This window comes from Mustela erminea, chromosome 9 (genome assembly GCF_009829155.1).
Source record: "Mustela erminea isolate mMusErm1 chromosome 9, mMusErm1.Pri, whole genome shotgun sequence".
NCBI lineage: Eukaryota > Metazoa > Chordata > Mammalia > Carnivora > Mustelidae > Mustela > Mustela erminea.
The window spans coordinates 72,639,539-72,649,732 of record NC_045622.1 but is presented as its reverse complement, the minus strand read 5'-3'; the positions used below and the strand labels follow the sequence as shown (position 1 = coordinate 72,649,732).

Below are 10,194 nucleotides of genomic sequence, written 5' to 3'. Positions count from 1 at the left end.
CTCGGTTACTCCATGTAAAAATGGAGCTTAGGTTCCCTGCTCTGTGTGCAGCCTGATACCTCAAAAAGCTCCCCCAACCCCCCCCTCCCACCCACCCCCCACCCCCCCGCCAATCAGGAATATGAGGAACCTCTAACTAGCGGGGTGCCAGCCTGGGAAAATGTGAGATTGTGGGCCATGGGCAGCTCCTTGCACGTCCCGGCCCCTGGTGCCCAGGAGAAAGCCAAGACAGGTGCGTGCCCCACCGCGAGCATCACCAGGCCGGAGAGACCCGGCGGAGCGAGGTCTTGCTCCCCAGAAACTGAAGAAAGAAGAGTGGGAGGCTGGTGCCTCCTCCGAGCCCTGGAGCAGGTCCTGGGCACCCGGCACTGTGTGCGCCCGGGTATGCAACCACTCCGTGCAGATGTTGGCATCTTGCGGGCAACATCGGGGAGCGGCACAGCACCCTCTCCAGGCACCCTCCGCCCCCCCCCCACGCCCCCAGGACTGACCCTTTTGTCTTGCTCTCCTTTACCCCCATCTGTCTGCCTGTACGTCCCGCACTGGGTTCGGAGCGCACAACCCCGCTGGGGTCCCTCTGGCGGTCGCCGTATCGGCGCAGCCCGGGCCCGGGGCTCCCGTGAAGAGAAAATCATGAATGAAATGCATGCGGTTCTCCCGCTCCCCCGCCCTCGCTGTCCAGGCAACCTCCGCGCGGGGGCGGCGCGCGCGGGGACTCCGCGCAGAGTAGGGGGAGGGGGCGCCTGAGAGCAGGGTCAGGGACTAAGGCTCGGGGATCCGGCCCCACTCGGGCCCCTGGGCGCTGCCGGAGCTCCCACGCCCCGCCCGCCAGCCCCGCGGGCCCTGCGCAATTCCCGGCGAGCGGCGCCAGGCCGCCCGGGGGCGGGGCGGAGCCGGGGCCGGGGGGTGCCCAGCCGACCCGGCGCTGCGCCCGCGACTCCGCAGCCCAAGCGCATTTGGTGGGGCGGCCCGGCAAGGGAGCGCGCACGGAGCGCGGGACGGAGCGCCGGGCGGACGGACCGACGGACGGACGCCCCCGCACACGCAGACGCACAGAGCTCAGCGCGGCCCCCGTCACACACACACACTCGCGCAGACACACACAGGAACACACGCAGACACACGCACACTCGCGCGCGCACATCCTCCCGCCAGCCTGCCCGCCCGCCCGCTCGCCGGCGCCCGGAGCCCGCTCTGGCCGGTAAGTGCGGCGCCTCTGTGGGCGCCTTTGTGTGGGGAGCCGGGAGGTGGAAGGCGCGGGGTCCCTGCCGGGGCCGCCCCGCGAGTGAGACCTCCTCCAACCCCCAGGGCCGAGAAGCCAGAGCCCGCCACCGCCACGCCCCCATGGGGCTCCCTGCGCCCCCGGACTGGGGGAGGGGGACCCGCGTCGGGAGGGGGCTCGGCGCTGGGTACCGGGGAGAGAGCGGCAGCCACTCCCCACGAAGCTCGTGCACGGTTGCGGGGAAGGATGGAGGAGGTGGTCCCGGGTCCGAGCCTCCGCGACCGAGGCTGGTGCGCGGCTCTTGGCTTCATCGCCTCTCCGGGGTCTGAAGCTCCGGAGGGAGGCAGGAGATCGCCGCTAGCCTGCTGGCCTGTAAAACGAACTCCCAGCCTTCCCTTCGCTTCGCCTCCCCCGGACCGACAGTGTAGCTTAAACCACCGGCTACCCACCCACCCTCAAAATAAAAGCCCAGCGCGTTCCCCTCCCCCAGCATGCCCTTTTTTCCTAGATGAGGCCCAGACTCCTGCAAAATCCGGAGATTGTCCTGATCAGAGCCCTGAGGGGCTTACCTGACCAAGGATCACGTGGCTTAGAGGGTCAGAACCAGATGAGCCCTTGGAACTCACTTAACCCTCTCACTGTACAAATGGGGAAACTGAGGTCCAGTGAGGTGGCTTGACCAAGGTCACCAGAGTTAGTGACAAAGCCTGCCTTAGAATTTAGGGTCTTTGGCTTTCCTTTCTATTTTTCTCCTACATGATTCAATTCTATAGCCACTGGAACCCCAAAATTCATCTGAGTGTACCAGCAAAGTCTTTGTAATTCCAGCCCTGCCCCCACTTGGAGCGGCAGGTGCCATTCATTTGCTACCATCCTTACTGTGGGGGGAAAAGGGTGGCCTTTAGTTTGCTTCAGTCAGCCTCAAAGGAAAGAGCTCTCTTATGCAAGCAAGCACTCCAGGTTTGGGGATTTGATTGGCAAGAATGAAGCAGCCCTGGGCAGGAGATCAGATTCTAGGATGTTGGGCTCTCCCAGAAGTCATTGAGTCTGTGTCCTCAGTTGGACCAGTTGCTGTGGCATTCAAGAAGCAACCCCTTCCCTCACCTTGACCTGACTATACGGCTTCCCAGTCACGCTCCCCTCCTTCTTAATGGCCTGCATCTTATACCCAGGCCCCTTGTGTCATCATTTGTGGAGGTCCCCAAATCCTTCACGTCCGGCTGCCCCTTCCTCCTTGATGTCTGTTGAGTATGGCCTCTTGGTGTTGCTGACAAAGCTGCTGGGGAAGCTTGAGTTACAGCTTCATCAGACTCAGGTGGTAGCTCAGGGCAAGGCTCCCTCAAGGGCAGCTGGGTGTCCCCAGAGCTGAGCCTGATGCCTGGTGCAGACAGGGTGCCCCGAGAGATATGTCGAAGGAGTACAAGCTGGGTGGTGAGTGAATGAAGTCAGTCACTCTTGAGGAGACTCAAGACGTAGACAACATAGTTGGCAAGGAGGGAAGTGTTCAGTCTGTAGGGGCCTGAGGCTCTTGTCTCAAGAGTTTCCTTCTTGAGTGGGGTGAGCAGCCTGGCAAGGTGACTAGGTGTCCTAACTTCAGGGACGACCACTCGGGCCGTAGGCCCTAGAAATGGCATTGCACTCCAGAAGCGCCATTTACATAGACTTCCTAATGCTTGGTGCCCCTTGGCTTTTTGTGGAGCAGTGGCTCCCACCCTGAATGTGGAGAGATCTGGGTTCCAGGCCCAGCCTCCTCCTCGCTGGCTGGACAGCTTCAATGAATGCTCATAACCTTTCTGGGTCTGAGATTCTCCATCTGAAAGATAAGATCATGGGATTGGAAATTTGCAGGGTACCTTTCAGGGCTGAGCCAGGGAGAAGGGTGGGGGGAAGGGGAGCACTTATTTATATAACTACTGTGGGCCTGCTTTTCCTCTTCTATTACTCTATGAGGGAATACAATGAGGTGAGATAATTTATGTAGGGTACTTAGCACAGTGCCTGGGGCATAGAAGGAGCTCCGGAATAGGTAACTATTAATACCGTTAGAGCCCAGGCTTTTTGGGTATACCCTCCACATCTCCCCTCTTCCATTGCCCAAAGACATGGGATTTTAGGGCCCCAGAGTCCCTCTCTCCCCAAAATTCCCTTCCCCACCTGACTTAGGGCTCAGCTGGCATAAGACATCCATGAAACCTCCCTGGGACAAGGAACGCTTCTCTTCATCCGTTGTTTCACAGCTAATTGTGACGGAATTTAGAAATTGATGTAGTGTCAAAGCTTTTCTTACACTGTCCTTACATTTAATTCTCTAACACACCCATGATAGCCACAGTATTACCATTCCCATTTTATTAACGGGGAAGCTAAGACTTGGAGTCGATCTTACCTAAGGGTGCATAATTTAAAAGTCTCATCCAGAGAGCTGTACCTCGAGCTCAGATCATCTGAATCCAGATTCTGAACTCTTCCCTGTTATGTCACCGGTCTCTTCCCAACACCTGCCCTAAAAGAGATACAGATGACCTTTGGGAAAGAGTTGAGAAGAAGGATGGATTTTATTCTTCTGGAAAATCAGGAGTCACTTCTTGGAGAAGCTGTGTAACATGTGAGTTGGGTCTACATGATTAGTACACTAGAAGAAAGAAAGGGCATTATTTCAAGTATTACAGGGAGCATGAACAGAGAACAGGCAGTGGGGCCTTCTCGGGCATGTGTAGAAACTGGGAAGTGTTTCATTCCAACTGGAGCAGAAAGCATAACCGAGGAGTTGCGAGAAGGAAGACTGGGTAGGAAGGTGGAGGCAGTTTCTGGGAGCATTGAATGCCAAGCTAAGAGACTGGTCTTTAGTTTCTGAGTAGGGGAGAGACCTGATCCAGCCTGGCCAATAAGAATCTCATCCTGGCTGCTGTGTGGAGAACAGATTGGAGGGGAAGACCCACTGGCAGGGGGCCCAGGTAAGACACAATGACAGTGTCTAAGTGAGAGATAAGGAGTGGGGGTGATCGTAAGAATGAAGACAGAAAGGAGTTGATGCAGGAGGCCAGAGTGTCACCGAAATGGGCAGGGGTTTGGATGTGGGTGCTAGAGGGAGGGGGGAATGAGAAGTGGTGGCAAGGGTTTTGAGCCTGAGTTGCTAAGGATGCCATTCACAGAAAGAGCCCAGTAGGAAGGAGGATAGGGAGGCCTGCCAGTGGGGGCTGTGGGTCTGACAGGACGCCATCATGACTCTTGCAAAGCTGGCTCACTGAGCACCCCAAACTGTCAAGAGTCAATTCGTTCATCCATTCATTCAATCTCCAGATACATTTAAACATCTGTTATGTGCCAGGTTGTTCTGGGCTCTGGGGATACATTGCTGAAAAAGTTGAACTTCCTGCCCAAGCTCTACCAAGGGAGACAGAAAATAAAACATAAGCAGAGATATGACATTTCAAGGGGTGAGAAGTGCTCTGGAGAAAAATAAAACAGGGTGGGGAGAGGGAAGAGTGAAGGAAGAGATTTGCCTTTAAACAGAACTATCCTTGAGGAGGTGAGAGTTGACCAAAGACCTGAATGAAGTGAGGAAATCAGGGAGAAGAGCATTCTAAGAAGAGGAGACCACCAGTGCTAAGGCCCTGGGGTAAGAATACCTTGGTGTTTTCAGGGAGCAACAAGTATGGGTATAAGAGATGGGCAGAGAGGAAGGGTGGTAAGGAAAAAGGTAGAAAAGAGGGGCAGGGCCAGATCGTGTAGGTGTTTATAGGCCTGAGGAATAAGAAATCACAGTGTTAAGGAGTCCCAAGAGAACCAGAGTCCTATTCTCCTTGTATTTTTAGTGACTAGCAAACCAAACCTGATACTCAGCACTAGCCACTAAATAGTTGTTGAATGCATGAATGTTAGAAATGACTATTTATGTATGAAGCTGCATACTTTGGAATTATATGAACCATTAAGTATATTACGACAGAGTAAGGTGTAGTAGGATCAAAATGATAAAGCTCAGATGATTTGAATGTGATGTCATTCAAGTATGAAAAGTCCACAGTTTGTAGATTTGTTGGAGAGCAAGGATCTTGGTGAGAATGTCTAACTTTGGGCTACTGTAGAGGCTAAACCGTTCATGGCCAAATCTCTTGGTCAGTGTGATGGTCAAAGAAAGACCTTAAATTGCCCTTCCTTTGCTTGGTGAGGTGTTTTGTTGAAGTCATTAGAGAGGCTTCAAGTCAGATGTTCCCCTGCCCCAGAACTCTCTGGAAGTCGCTCAGAAGGACTTGTGGACTTCAGCAATGGGCAGCCTGTGGGTGTCTGGAGTCAGCCGCAGAGATTGTATGTTTCATCATCAGCCTAAGGGTGTTGCCTGGCCTCAAAAAATAAATTGCATTATAAAAATAACATGACCGCACTGTAAAGCAAATGTAAGACGAACCATGATCTTGAACATCCTGTTCTGTTTCTTCCGAAAATCTTTTTTTCTTCCTGCAGTTTATTTTTTTTATTTAAATTTCAGTTAGTTAACATAGAGTGTAATGTTAATTTCAGGTGTACCATATAGTGATGCAACACATCCCTATATCACCAGGTGCTCATCACAATTAAGGACTCCTTAATCCCTATCTGCCTCCCCTCACCTACCTCCCCTCCAGTAACCATCAATTTGTTCCCTGTATCAAGAGTCTGTTTCTTGATTGTCTCTAAAGGTCTGTATTTTTTAATGGATGAAATCAGTCCACACCTAGCTTTAGTATCTTGTGTTTTTCACTTAACACTTTATCATGACTTCCATGTTCCATCCTGATCTTTATTTATCCTCAGTAGCTTTACTCTATTTTGGTTAACCATTTCCTTGTCGGTGGATCCCATAGTGAACATCCTCAACCGCAGCTTTTCTATCTCAGGTTCTTGAGGCTTCCGTTTTGAGCATCCTCAAGAGGGTATGACGGGGCCATGGAGGGGTTAAAGAGGGGCCGAAGGGATGGAAAGGAGTGACTGTGGACAGGGGCAGGGTGATTTCATGGAAATAAATGATGTAGCCATGGGTCCTGGCACAGAAAGAGAACGGGGGACCCCAGAGTGAGAGCCGAGGAGGGGATGGACGGGAAGATCTCGGATCAGGAGGCCAGAGGCAAAAGAGCCCTGAGGGTGTGCCAGAGTGGTACCCAGCTCTGTCTGATTCGAGATGGGGTCCCTCCAGCATTTCATTTGTTCTGTAGGGGGTGCTTTTTTAAAATTGGGAAGTACCTGAAATTTGCTATGTTACTCATTTCAAAGTGTACATTTCTGGGGGCGTTTAAGTACATTCGCAATATTTTCCTAATATTCCACTACCATCACCATCCCCCACCCAGAGAACTCTCTTCATCATGCAAAACTGAAATTCTGTATCCGTTAAACAATAAGCTCTCATTCCCACCCAGCCTCTGGTGGCCTGTATTCCACTTTCTTTCTCTATGAATTCACCTGTCCTGGGCCCCTCGCATAAGTGCAATCATACAGTTCTTGCCTTTTTTGTGTCTGGCTTGCTTCCCTTAGCACAGCGTCTTCAGGATGCTTCCAGGTTGTAGAGTGGGCCAGAATTTCCTTCCTTTTTAAGGCTGAGTAATATTCTGTTGTCTGCACGACCACACTTGGTTTATCCGTTCGTCCATTGAGGAGCTCTTGGTTTGCTTCCGGCTTCGGGCTACTGTGGACTTTGTTCCAGTGAATACTGATGTATGTATCTGAGCCCCTGCTTTCGGTTTTTTTGGACCTAGAAATGGAATTGCTGGATCATAGGGTCACTGTGTGTTTAACTTTGTGAGAAACCATTGGGGCTTTCTTTTAAGAGGATTTTTGTGGGCCTAGCATGAGAAAGGCCACTGAAGGAAGTCTTGGGAGTTTGGAGTGTGGGAACAAGCCATTAGTTTAAAAAAAAAAAAAAAAAAAAAAAAAAAAAAAAGATGCTCGGGGCACTTGGATGGCTCAGTTGTTTAAGTGGCCAACTCTTGGTTTCGGCTCAGGTTGTGATCTCACAGTCATGAGATCGAGCCCCTCATTGTGCTCTGCGCTCAGCACAGAGTCTGCTCCAGATTCTCTCTCCCTTTCCCCCGAGCTCCTGTGCTTTCTCTCTCTCTTAAATAAATAAAATCTTCAAAAAAAAAAGAAGAAGAAGAAGAAGAAGAAGTAGTTTGTGGCTTTTTCATGGCCTTGGAGCTAATAGAAGAGAGAACAGAGTAAAAGTGAATCCAGCCTCCATTTGTGAAGAATTATTGTGATTTAGAAGCCTTGTGGGTGGAAAAGAAAGCTCTCCGGAGAGGTCTTAGAGGACACAGTTCATTCATGCATGCAAGTATTTACTGTGCCAGGAAATCCACACGGCCACAAGGCCCCTGCCCACAACGAGCTTACGTCTCTTGGGGGTGCCAGTCGAGTAACCCAGCAACAGTGCTCCATCCTGACGTGTGCTCTGATAATAATGATAATAATAACGAGCACTAACTTCTTCTGGGTGTTTATGACATGATCTCACCCGACCCTCATGATGGTTCTGTACAGAAGGCTTTTATGGTCCTCAGTGTATAGGCTCAGAGAGCTTGAGGAACTTGCCAAGGTCACACAGCAGGGGGGTGGCAGAGCCAGAATGCAGACCTAGGCTGTAACATCCTCTAGTGCTGGGCAGAGGGCTGCAGGAACACAGGAGACACGTGTGCACGGTGTGGAGATCCGAGAAGGCTTCCTGCAGGAGGAGGTGAGGCCGGCATTTTAGTGTAAGTCAGCTGTGTTCTGCTTTCGCCCATGGTTTCAGGAAATGATTTTCTGTAGCAGCAGCAGGAGCAGCCTCCAGACCTGATGCCAGGGACTCTGACCTCCGAGGGTGCCCTGCCTCGCTGAGACTCGTATCAGAGGAAGAAGCTCATTCATCATCCCCCAGAGCTTATCATAAGCAGAGAGGCCTGCAGGGGCCATTTCCTTTTCCCTCTGGCTTCCTTGCCTGACCTCCTTCTAGACCATCCTGGGGTGCCACAGAGGGACATCCAGGGCTCCTCCTGGGCCTGAGCAGCTTCAGGACAGAGGGCCAGAATTGACAAAACCCAAAGCCCAGGAGTGTCCATGGAGGTCCCGTGTACACCTTCTGTGCCACTTTGGTGCCCTGAGATGCCCGGACCTCGTGGGCTTCCATCATGGCCAAAACTCTATCTTCCCCAAACCCAGATGTAGTCCGTCTCCTCAGCTCCTTAAAGCCTGGGTGAGGCCCATGGCCTGCAGCCCTGCTTCCTACCAGGGACCCTCCTGGCCTTTGAGTGGGAGAACTCTTCATTGTGAAAGGCTTCCCGGCCCCATCCCGTAAATACTGCCAGCTGCACCTTCAGCCATGACCTCCAGGAATGAGGGACCTGCCCTCCAAGGTAACCGGTGTTCCCGGTTCTACCTTCGTGGATGTCTTGTCTGCTCTTGATCTTCATAGGAATGGCGTCATCGCGTGGGGTCATTCGGGGCACAAGGCAGTTGGGGGATCCATCCCCGTTGTGTCCCCAGCTCACTGGCACAAATTTCTACATCCTGCTAGACTGGCAAGACCTGCCTTCATGCCGCCAAGAAAAAGCAGCCTCAAGTTCAAGTGTGGATGCCTTAGCCGGCTGCCAAGCAGGCCTCCATGCCGCGGGAGTCCCCTCTCCCGTGGCATGCACCCAGCTGCACCCACATGTCGTCTTTCTCCCCCTCCCCTACTCCTGCATGTCTGCACGTCTTTGCCCCAGCGCGGTCCTCTACCTGGCATGCCCTCCCCATTGCCCACTGGACGCCTGCTTGTCCCAGAGGTGCTCGTCCTCGCTCCATGCAGCTTCCCAGCCCCTCTGCTCGTGTCCTCCTGGACACTCCCATAAGATGGGAGTTGATATTTAACACATTCTTTGTTTCTTTTTTGTATTAGTTTCACAGGTAGAGTTCAGTGATTCATCAGTTGCATATAACACCCAGTGTTCGTTACATCACGTGCCCTCCTTAATGCCCGTCACCCAGTTACCGCATCCCCCCAACAACCCCTCCAGCAACCCTTTTGTTTCCTAGAGTTTATTGTCTCTCGTGTTTTCCTCCCTCTCAATTTTCACCTTATTTTACTTTCCCTTCCCTTCCCCCGTGTTCAGGGAAACACACCTGTGCGTGTGTGTTAAATTCCACATATGAGTGAGATCATACGATAATTGTCTTTCACTCATTAACTTATTTTGCTTCGCATAATACCCTCTAGTTCCATCCCCCTCGTTGCAAATGGCAAGATCTCATTCTTTCTGACGGATGCGTAATATTCTTTTTTTTTTTTTTTAAAGATTTTATTTATTTATTTGACAGAGAGAGCTCACAAGTAGACGGAGAGGCAGGCAGAGAGAGAGAGAATGAGAGAGAGAGAGGGAAGCAGGCCCCCTGCTGAGCAGAGAGCCCGATGTGGGACTCGATCCCAGGACCCTGAGATCATGACCTGAGCTGAAGGCAGCGGCTTAACCCACTGAGCCACCCAGGCGCCCGGATGCGTAATATTCTATTGTGTGTATGTACCACGTCTGCTTTATCCACTCATCTGTCAATGGACAGCTGGGCTCTTTCCATATTTTGGCCATTTCTGACTCTGTGCACTAAGCTGGATGCTGGTTGACGGCAGGCACTGGGTTTTGGGCCCAACAGAGCCTGACAGAAAAGAATCATATAAGAATATAAGATAACAGGCCTTGTCTCAACATTGTGTTGGAGGCAAACTGGATTTAAAGAGACCTTGCAGGGGTTCCTGGGTGGCTCAGTCAGTTAAGCGTCTGCTTTCAGCTCAGGTCATGATCTCAGGGTCCTGGGATCAAGTCTTGCATCAAACTCCTTACTCAGGGAGGAGCCTGCTTTGCCCTCTGCCTGCCATTCCCCCACTTGTAGGTGCGTGCGCTCTCTCTCGCTCGCTCTCTCTCTCTCACAAATAAATTTAAAAATCTTTAAAAAAAAAAAAAACCAACCATGCAAAATAAATCTCACCC

At 52.0% G+C, this 10,194-nt stretch overlaps 1 protein-coding gene across 2 annotated transcripts in view; it reads left to right on the top strand.

Moving 5' to 3' along the window:
* The first annotated feature begins 716 nt into the window (after positions 1-716).
* PTPN5 (protein tyrosine phosphatase non-receptor type 5) overlaps positions 717-10,194 on the top strand; it is a 54,633-nt gene continuing 45,155 nt past the window's right edge. The window contains exon 1 of one of the 2 annotated variants that reach the window (XM_032359222.1): positions 717-1,201. The gene's annotated coding sequence lies outside the window, so the exon portion shown is untranslated. The remainder of the gene's footprint in view (positions 1,202-10,194) is intronic. The other variant, XM_032359223.1, reaches the window with a different exon arrangement.